The 8915-nt window shown below is 46.2% G+C and overlaps 1 long non-coding RNA gene across 1 annotated transcript; it reads right to left on the bottom strand.

Annotated features, from left to right (window-relative positions):
* Positions 1-2738: 2738 nt before the first annotated feature.
* Positions 2739-6582, bottom strand: LOC141023318 (uncharacterized). The gene is made up of 2 exons (XR_012184298.1): positions 4990-6582; positions 2739-3001 (listed from the first exon to the last, which is right to left on the bottom strand). It is a non-coding gene; the product is annotated as an uncharacterized lncRNA (long non-coding RNA).
* Positions 6583-8915: the final 2333 nt, after the last annotated feature.

Genomic DNA, 8915 nt, shown 5'->3' with positions numbered 1-8915 from the left:
AAATTTGCTACTGTCCTACAAACCTCTGCACTTGGAGGCCCAACAACGTCTATAAGGAGAAGGTTGTGTAGTAGACATCACCGACCCTGCAGCTTCACCTACTTCTTCTGGGAACGAGTAGAGCCTCTATGTCTTCAAACCTTTTCGGTCCTTACTGACAAAAGGGGGAGAAGCATATGAGTTGATAGTCTTCAAGCGGGTCCATATGGGCGGTTGCTTTATATTTTGCCTAGTGTTTACAACTCTCGCTTTTGATACATTTGGTTCTTTGAGTTGTAACACTTAAACTTGATGGTCGTATGCTACTTGTTTGCTATTCTGTGATGTGATGATAAATTCCGCATGTGCGATGATAAATTCCGCACGAAGTCATATTGCAGACGTCCATTTTTCATTATGCATGTTAATATCTTCGTTATATCAAATCATGCATGATGAATTGTCTTCATAAGTTGAAGAGGATCTCCACATGTACAACCTGCCATGTGCATTTGCATTCCAAAAGCAAATTACTTATATGCACATCTTCAGGGGGAGCCTATTGCTACTTATGAAGACAATACCTTTAACCTTTACAATTTCACATACTTTTATCCCCGTTGAAAACTTCAACCACTTTGTCATCAATCACCAAAAAGGGGGAGATTTTAAGTGCATCTAGTGCCACCCCTAGTTGGTTTTGGAGTATTAAGACAAACTTGGTTGAGGGACTAATGTGTTTGTGAGAATTGCAGGATAACACAGGTAGTAGTCCCTCATTGATTCGGTTTACCTACCGGAGATGACCCCTAAAAATGTATGAAGACATTGAAGACAAAGGTGGTATGTAAGATATTCACATTGAAGACTATGACATGAGAAGACATCGCATGAAGACTATGGAGCGCGAAGACTTAGTTGTTTCATTGTTTCCTTTTCTTCTTTGTTGAGTCATAGGAACCACCGTACTGTTAAGTGGGGTCCCAGTGAACAAAGTCAGAGTGACTGAAGTGATGTTCAACCAAATCCTATGTCTTCGAGCGAAGACAATGAGAGCAAATCTTATCCAGAGTTGGATGAGTTAGCTTTACTTGTATCCCAAGCCAAGCTGTCGTGTGTGTTTGAAATCTGACCGTTGGAACACGTGTCAGTTCCTTAGTGACCCAGGGTCATTTCGGACAAATCAGGTCGGGTTGCCTAGTGGCTATAAATAGCCCACCCCCTACACCATAAATTGGTGGCTGCTCAGAGTTAGTGCACGACTTTTGTCGTTTGAGAGCAACCCACCTCCGAAGCTTTGGAGAGAGAGAGAAATCCTTGCGAGGACAAAGCCCAAACACCCAGAGCCAAAGAGTGTTAGGCATCACTGTAGTCTTTCTGTCCGCGTGACCTGAAGACTTGTTACACTTGAGGACTGTGAATCCTCCAGCCGGTTAGGCGTCGCGTTCTGAGCATCCAAGAGTCATTGTGGATCGCCGGTGAACGAAGTCTGTGAAGGTCTGGAAGTCTACCTTGAAGACTTACCAGAGTGATTGGGCGAGGACTGGGTGTCCTTAGCTCACGGGGAATAAGGTGAAGACACGGTCTTCTGAGTTGAATCTCAGCCTCCCTAACCAGACGTACAATTTTCACAGCAACTGGAACTGGTCCAATAAATCATTGTCCTCACCAAGTGTCTGGTTCTATCCTCTCCCTCTCTTTACTTACAGTTTGTCTTCGTGAAGTCATTGCCTGTCTGCACTATCTGTCTATCTTCACTGTGTGACTACTATTATTGTTTGGCTTCATACTATCTTCCATCCTGATCTTTACTACCTAGCTGCTATTAGCCTTCGTGCTTTCACTTCATTGAATACTTGACTATGGCTTGCTTAGGTCTACCTTCCGCTGCATATCAATAGGTTCATTTCTATTGTTTGTCTTCGAAACTCTCATGTTTTGAAGACTTTCATAAAAATCGCCTATTTACCCTGCCTCTAGTCGATAACTAGCACTTTCACAAGCCAGTACACACAATAGCCCAAACGGCGGGGTTATGTCCATCTTATGCTTCCAACTAGCAAAATTAGTACCATCAAAGTAAGGACGTCTACGGTAGTAATTTCCCTCGCTAGACGCCATACTCTCCTAGGTTGTGAAACCAAGGCTATGATCACCAAAAGCTATGGAAATCAAGGCAAATGGAGACCATAGCTCTAATACCACTTGTAGGATCGAAAAGTATGTCTAGAGGGGGGTGATTAGACTACTTGACCAAATAAAAATCTAGCCTTTTCCCAATTTTAAGTCTTGACAGATTTTAGCAACTTAGCACTAGTCAAGCAACCAACCTACACATGCAAGTCTAACAGTATAGCAGCGGAATGTAAAACATTGCACATGAAGGTAAAAGGAGGAGTTTGGAGGGAGCAAACGCAATGTAACCATGGAGATTTTTGGCGTGGTTTCGATAGGTGGTGCTATCGTACATCCACGTTGATGGAGACTTCAACCCACGAAGGGTAACGGTTGCACGAGTCCATGGAGGGCTCCTCCCACGAAGGGTCCACGAAGAAGTAACCTTGTCTATCCCACCATGGCCATCGCCCACGAAGGACTTGCCTCACTAGGGTAGATCTTCACGAAGTAGGCGATCTCCTTTGTAACGCCCAAGATGCGGCTATATCTCCCACGTGTCGAGGCACGACTTAGAGGCATAACCGCATTTTGGTTTTGTCGCAAGAGGGGTAATCTTCACACAATCCCATGTACTGAATAAGGAAGGGATAAATAGGGTTGGCTTACAATCGCCACTTCACACAATGAACATATAATTCATACATCATTCAGAGCACACACATAGGCCGACTACGGACAAATCCAAATGAAAAGAAGATAACCCCAAATGCTAGATCCCCGATCGTCCCAACTGTGCTCCACTACTGATCATCAGGAAACGAAACATAGTAACGACCAAGGTTCTCGTCGAACTCCCACTTGAGCTCGGTTGCGTCACCTGCACTGGTCTCATCGGCACCTGCAACTGTTTTGGTAGAATCTGTGAGTCACGAGGACTCAGCAATCTCAAAACCCGCGAGATCAAGACTATTTAAGCTTATGGGTAGGATGGGGTAATGAGGTGGAGTTGCACCAAGCACTAAGCAAATATGGTGGCTAACATACGCAAATGAGAGTAAGATGAGAAGCTACGCAACAGACGTGAAGCTAGAAGTGATCAAGAAGTGATCCTGAAACTACTTACGTACAACCATCACACAAACCGTGTTCAATTCCCGGACTCCGCCGAAAAGAGACCATCACGGCTACACACGCGGTTGATGCATTTTAGTTAAATCAAGTGTCAAATTCTCTACAACCGGACATTAACAAATTCCCATCTGCCACATAACCACGGGCACGGCTTTCGAAAGTTTATACCCTGCAGGGGTGTCCCAACTTAGCCCATCATAAGCTCTCACGATCAACGAAGGATATTCCTTCTCCCAAAAAGACCCGATCAGTCTCGGAATCCCGGTTACAAGACATTTTGACAATGGTAAAACAAGACCAGCAAAGCCGCCCGACTGTGCCGACAAATCCTGATAGGAGCTGCACATATCTCGTTCTCAGGGCACACCGGATAGATCAAGCTATGAGTAAAACCAGCCCTCAAGTTTCCCCAAGGTGGCCCCGCAGGCTGCCCGTTTGGGACCAACACTCAGAGGAGCACTGGCCCGAGGGGGTTTAAAATAAAGATGACCCTTGAGTCTGCAGAACCCAAGGTAAATGTATAGGTGGTAGGTAGGCAAATGGTAAAACCAAGGTTGGGCCTTGCTGGAGGAGTTTTATTCAAAGCGAACGAGATATGTGCAGCTCCTATCGGGATTTGTCGGCACAGTCGGGCGGCTTTGCTGATCTTGTTTTACCATTGTCAAAATGTCTTGTAACCGGGATTCCGAGACTGATCGGGTCTTTCCGGGAGAAGGAATATCCTTCGTTGATCGTGAGAGCTTATGATGGGCTAAGTTGGGACACCCCTACAGGGTATAAACTTTCGAAAGCCTTGCCCACGGTTAAGGCGGGTTAGAGGCTTGACATGGCAATATGGGAGGCATGATAAACAAGTGGTTGGTAGCGTGACATAGCGATAGAGCGAACAACCAGCAAGCAAAGATAGAAGTGATATCGAGGGTAAAGGTCATCTTGCCTAAGATCTCGCAAGGAAGAAGAACAAGTCCATGAAGAAGACAAACGGACGTAGTCGAACGAATCCTCACAACTCCAGAACAAAACCGAAGCTAACGAGAGAAGCAAACCGGAAAGAAGCAAGCAACATGGTAAACACACAAGCATAAACATGGCATGATGCACAAACAAGTATGATGCATGTCCGGTTTAAAAGCATGACAAAGCATGGCAAAGTGCAACAAACAATACTACAAGTTAAGTGGAGCTCAATATGCGACGAAACACCACATTTACTTATTTAGTTCTCTCCCGTTTATATACCCAACAATATTAAATGTTGTTAAACATGGCAAGAGGTGAAACATAAAACTACCTATCTAGGCAAGTTTAAATAAGGCCAGAACAACAAATACAATTCCGAAAAATCCCCATGTGCATTTAGCAATTTAAAGCAAACAACAATTTTAAATGTTGTTAACATGATGCAGATGACATATGCAAGTCTTATGCAATTTAAAGAAAATATTGACATGAGCATGTTATGAAGCATTTGGTCATCATGACGAAAGGGAAGGGTGCCACGGCGACGATAACGGACACGGTGCCACGGCAATGTTCCGGTTTCGACAACTCATTGAGATAGCGGTGCAAAAGAAGCAAGTGTGCGGATGTGCGGAACATGCTAGAGATGGTGGGGTGATCCCGGTTACCGGGTTCCCATGGGTCGACGACATGGAAAACGAGGAAGAACGTGCAACGTCAATCGCATACGGTGAAAACACGCGGTTTCATCTCATACATCACTCATGCATTCGTTCACGGCAGTCGTCTCAGTGGTTATACCTTCGAAGCGTGCGTTTTGGGGCGGGCGTGTTCGATGCGGTGTAGATGGAAGTAGACGTTCTCGCGACGGTAGTGGAAGTAGTGGTACACGTTTCGTAGTCGTACACACTCCATAGATGATCAGGGTCACGGCGAGGAACTTGACATCCACGGGGTCACGGCGAGGAACTTGACGTCCACGGGTCAACTGTAGAGGTACACACGTTGTCGGGGTACTTGTCGGTCCGTTCTTGGTGTAGCTGTACATGGCAAACGTAGTGGTACTGAGCGCCGGTTGTCGAGGGACTTAGCCGAAATCCACATAGCCGGTGTGCTTGTTCGGGCGTCGGTGTTGCCGGTGTGGTACTTGGCGAATCCGCGTAGTCGCACAAGAGTCGTTGTACACTTGACGGGTCCGAAAGAGGAACTTGGCGCGTCCAAAATCTTCAGGGATCGTCCTTGGACTTGGCGGTGTTAGTCTCCTCGGGTCAACAGTGGTGTGCAAGGGCCAGAACGACCGACAGCTTGGGTGGCTCCTCAAGGCTATGGAGACGACAGGTAGCAGGAGGCTGCTAGTGGAGGCAGGGCCACGCCGAGGACCCGAAGGGGTTTAGAAGGAGGTGCTCGCGAGAGGAGCCTCGCGGTGGTGCAGAGGTCGTCGATGGAGATGATGGTCAAGGAACGGGCGGAGGAGGATCGGCCTGGGCGTGATGCGGCAGCGGGGAGCTTGGCAGAGCCGACCATCCATGGCGGGCCAAGGTCGCTGAGGTCCCTGTCCAAGGGCAGAGAGAGTGCGCTGAGAGAGAGATGGATACAAGAGGAGAAAGGAGAACGAGGGAAAGAGGCGGGGCATGGTGCGGTCTGACGATATGCTGCGGGGCTCCTCGAGGTAGCCGACGATGGCGAACGCACGGATCCAGGCAGTAGCAGACGGGATTCGGCGACGAGCGGCTCTGGCTGCTCGATGCAGGGACGCGGCAGGGACCGATGCAGGTCATGAAGACGACAGTGGCGCGGGACTTGGCGTGCGGCAGCAGCGGGACATGGCAGCAGGGCAGCGGCCTACAGGGTCGTCGGCGCGGGCGCCATGGCCGGAGGCCAAGGTAGCGGTCGAGGGGATCGGGCGTGGGGCGCTGCCCCTCTGCGTGCGTGTGTTGTGTGGCGGCGGCAAAGGGAAAGACGAGAGGGAGAGGGAGAGGGGATCGATCGGGAGATGAGGAGGGGGATCGGGGCTAGGGTTTAGGTGCGGCTGGGCCTAGGTGGGCCTTGGAGGCCGGCCCAGTGGAGAGAGAGGCTGCTGGGCTCTCCACTCCCTCTCTCATATTTTCCCAAAACAGAAAAAGAATAGGAAGAAAGAAAAGAGAGAAAGGAAAAAGGTTAGAGAAGGGACTTTGGCATGCGGATAATTTTCCCGGGCTCACAAAAATGTGTTTGTTCCAAGAAAATAGGAATGGCCATGCTTGCAAGATTTAAATTCAAATTCCTTTGAATTAAATTCAAATGGTTTGAACAAGGACTAGGATTCCGAAGTGTCCAAAAATGTTGAACAATTAGGAAGAGCCTCGATAAGTGGCAAAAGAATTATTGGCAAGGTTAGAGAGTCAAAACTTGAAGAAGAAAAGGCTAAGGGATTTAACATGCAAGTGTGTTGTGGTAAATTCCAAATTATTGGAATATTTATAATAGCTCCCTAATAATAGTAGGAGACTTTGAATATGTTTTAAAGAGAAATCATCATGTGAATACCCTCGATTTAAATGGATCAAAGATCCATAAGATTTATTTAAGTTGAATTTTAAAAAGGGTTGCATGATGACATGATGCAATGCAAATGATGCAATGATGAATGCCACGAACAAAACAAATTGCACGACGAATCTCGAAATACAAGGAAGGCATCTGGAGCGCTGGTCTTGGGGCGTCACATCCTTGCCCGTACAAACTCCTTGGTTCAACTCCACAATCTTGACGAAGGCTCCCAAGTGACACCAAACCAATCTAGGAGACACCACTCTCCAAAAGGTAATAGATGGTGTGTTGATGATGAACTCCTTGCTCTTGTGCTTCAAATGATAGTCTCCCCAACACTCAACTATCTCACACAGATTTGGATTTAGTGAAAGATGATTTGAGTGGAAAGCAACTTGGAGAAGGCTAGAGATCAAGATTCATATGGTTGGAATGGAATATCTTGACCTCAACACATGAGTAGGTGGTTCTCTCTCAGAAAATGTATGATGGAAGTGTAGGCATGTTCTGATGGCTCTCTCCACGAGTGAAGAGTGGGTGGAGGGGTATATATAGCCTCCACACAAAATCTAACCGTTACACACAGATCACCAAACTCGGCGGGACCGAATAATGAAACTCGGTCAGACCGATTTGGTTCAAAATGTGAACGTTAGGCTTTTTGGTGGGACCGACATGTCAACTCGGTGGAACCGATTTCATTAGGGTTAGGGGATAACGTAATCTCGGTGAGACAGATTACACAAACTCGGTGGGACCGATTTTGGTAATAAGCTAACCAGAGAGTTGGCCAGGCAAACTCGGTGGGACCGATTCGCTTATCTCGGTGAGACCGAAACGTTATGAAAGAGAAACAGAGAGTTTGCATTGCGAACTAGGTGGGACCGATCGCTCATCTCGGTTGGACCGGAATGTTACGAAGGGAAACTGAGAGTTTGCAATCCCATCTCGGTGAGATCGAGATCCCTATCGGTAAGACCGAAGTGACTAAGGTTTTGTGGAAGTGGCTATGTCAACTGAACTCGGTGGCACCGGATAGAAAGTTTCGGTGGGGCCGAGTTTGACTTTTGGTTTGGGACATATGTGGATATGGGAAAGTGGTTGAGGGTTTTTGGAGCATATCACTAAGCACTTTGAGCAAGTAACCCATTAAGCAACACCTCATCCCCTTTTAATAGTATTGGCTTTTCCTATGGACTCAACGTGATCTTGGATCACTAAAAGTAAAGTGTAGAGTCTTGAGCTTTGGAGCTTGAGCCAATCTTTTGTCCTTAGCATTTTGAGGGGTCCACATTCCTAATCCATGCCATGCCAATCATTGAGCTTTCCTGAAATATTTATCTTGAAGTAGCATTAGCTCAATGAGCTATATGTTGTTAATGATTACTAAAACCACAAGGGATAGTTGCACTTTCAGTTGTCAACGTCGTCAACAACCGAGAGGAACAAGGAGATGACTATACGTGGAGAGGATGAACAGTAGGGACCCACCAGCATCATGGTAGTACGCAAGCAAGTGCCTCGTTATGGGGGTCACACCATTGTCAACATAGTCAATAAACGAGAGAATTACACAACGAGCGGCTGACACCAGGGACCTAGCAGGTCGCGCAATTGTTATCTACTTTTTTTAGGAACAAACAGTTGTTATTTATACTAGTTTTAGCGACGGATGAGGGTAACAACGGGGCTGTGCGGGGTCTGTGGCCCGTCTAGCCAGGGAGTTATTTATGTTTACCACATCATGAGCCCAGTTGTGTTTTTTCTTGCTGAAAATGGCTATCCCAGTTCTATTTTTTTTAAGAAACACCCAAACGAGGCCTACTTGCTTTATCAGCCCTGCTGGGCTGCAAACCTTTCAGACGAGGAGAGTTTCATTCGGTTTGCCCAGAAATGGGCTGTACATTTTTAAAACACATCAAACCGGGAATTAGTTTCAATTTTTTTTATTACAAGATTTTAAATTCCATTGATTTTTATGCATGGACAATTATTTGGATTTTATATTTATATAAATTATTTTTCAAAATAGTTTGAATGTGACTCGATATTTCGGGATTAAAAAACAGTTGACCGCACCGAAATATGCAAAATTTTGTAAAATTTGTAACCGTGGCCACAATATGGGGTGTAATGCTAACAAAAAGAAGATGGGCTCCAAAAAAAATTCTTAAGAATTAGCAAATGGGCTGTAAATT

Source organism: Aegilops tauschii, chromosome 1, assembly GCF_002575655.3.
Source record: "Aegilops tauschii subsp. strangulata cultivar AL8/78 chromosome 1, Aet v6.0, whole genome shotgun sequence".
Taxonomy (NCBI): Eukaryota; Viridiplantae; Streptophyta; class Magnoliopsida; order Poales; family Poaceae; genus Aegilops; species Aegilops tauschii.
Note: the sequence above shows the minus strand (reverse complement) of the source record. Positions and strands in the feature narration are given on the sequence as shown.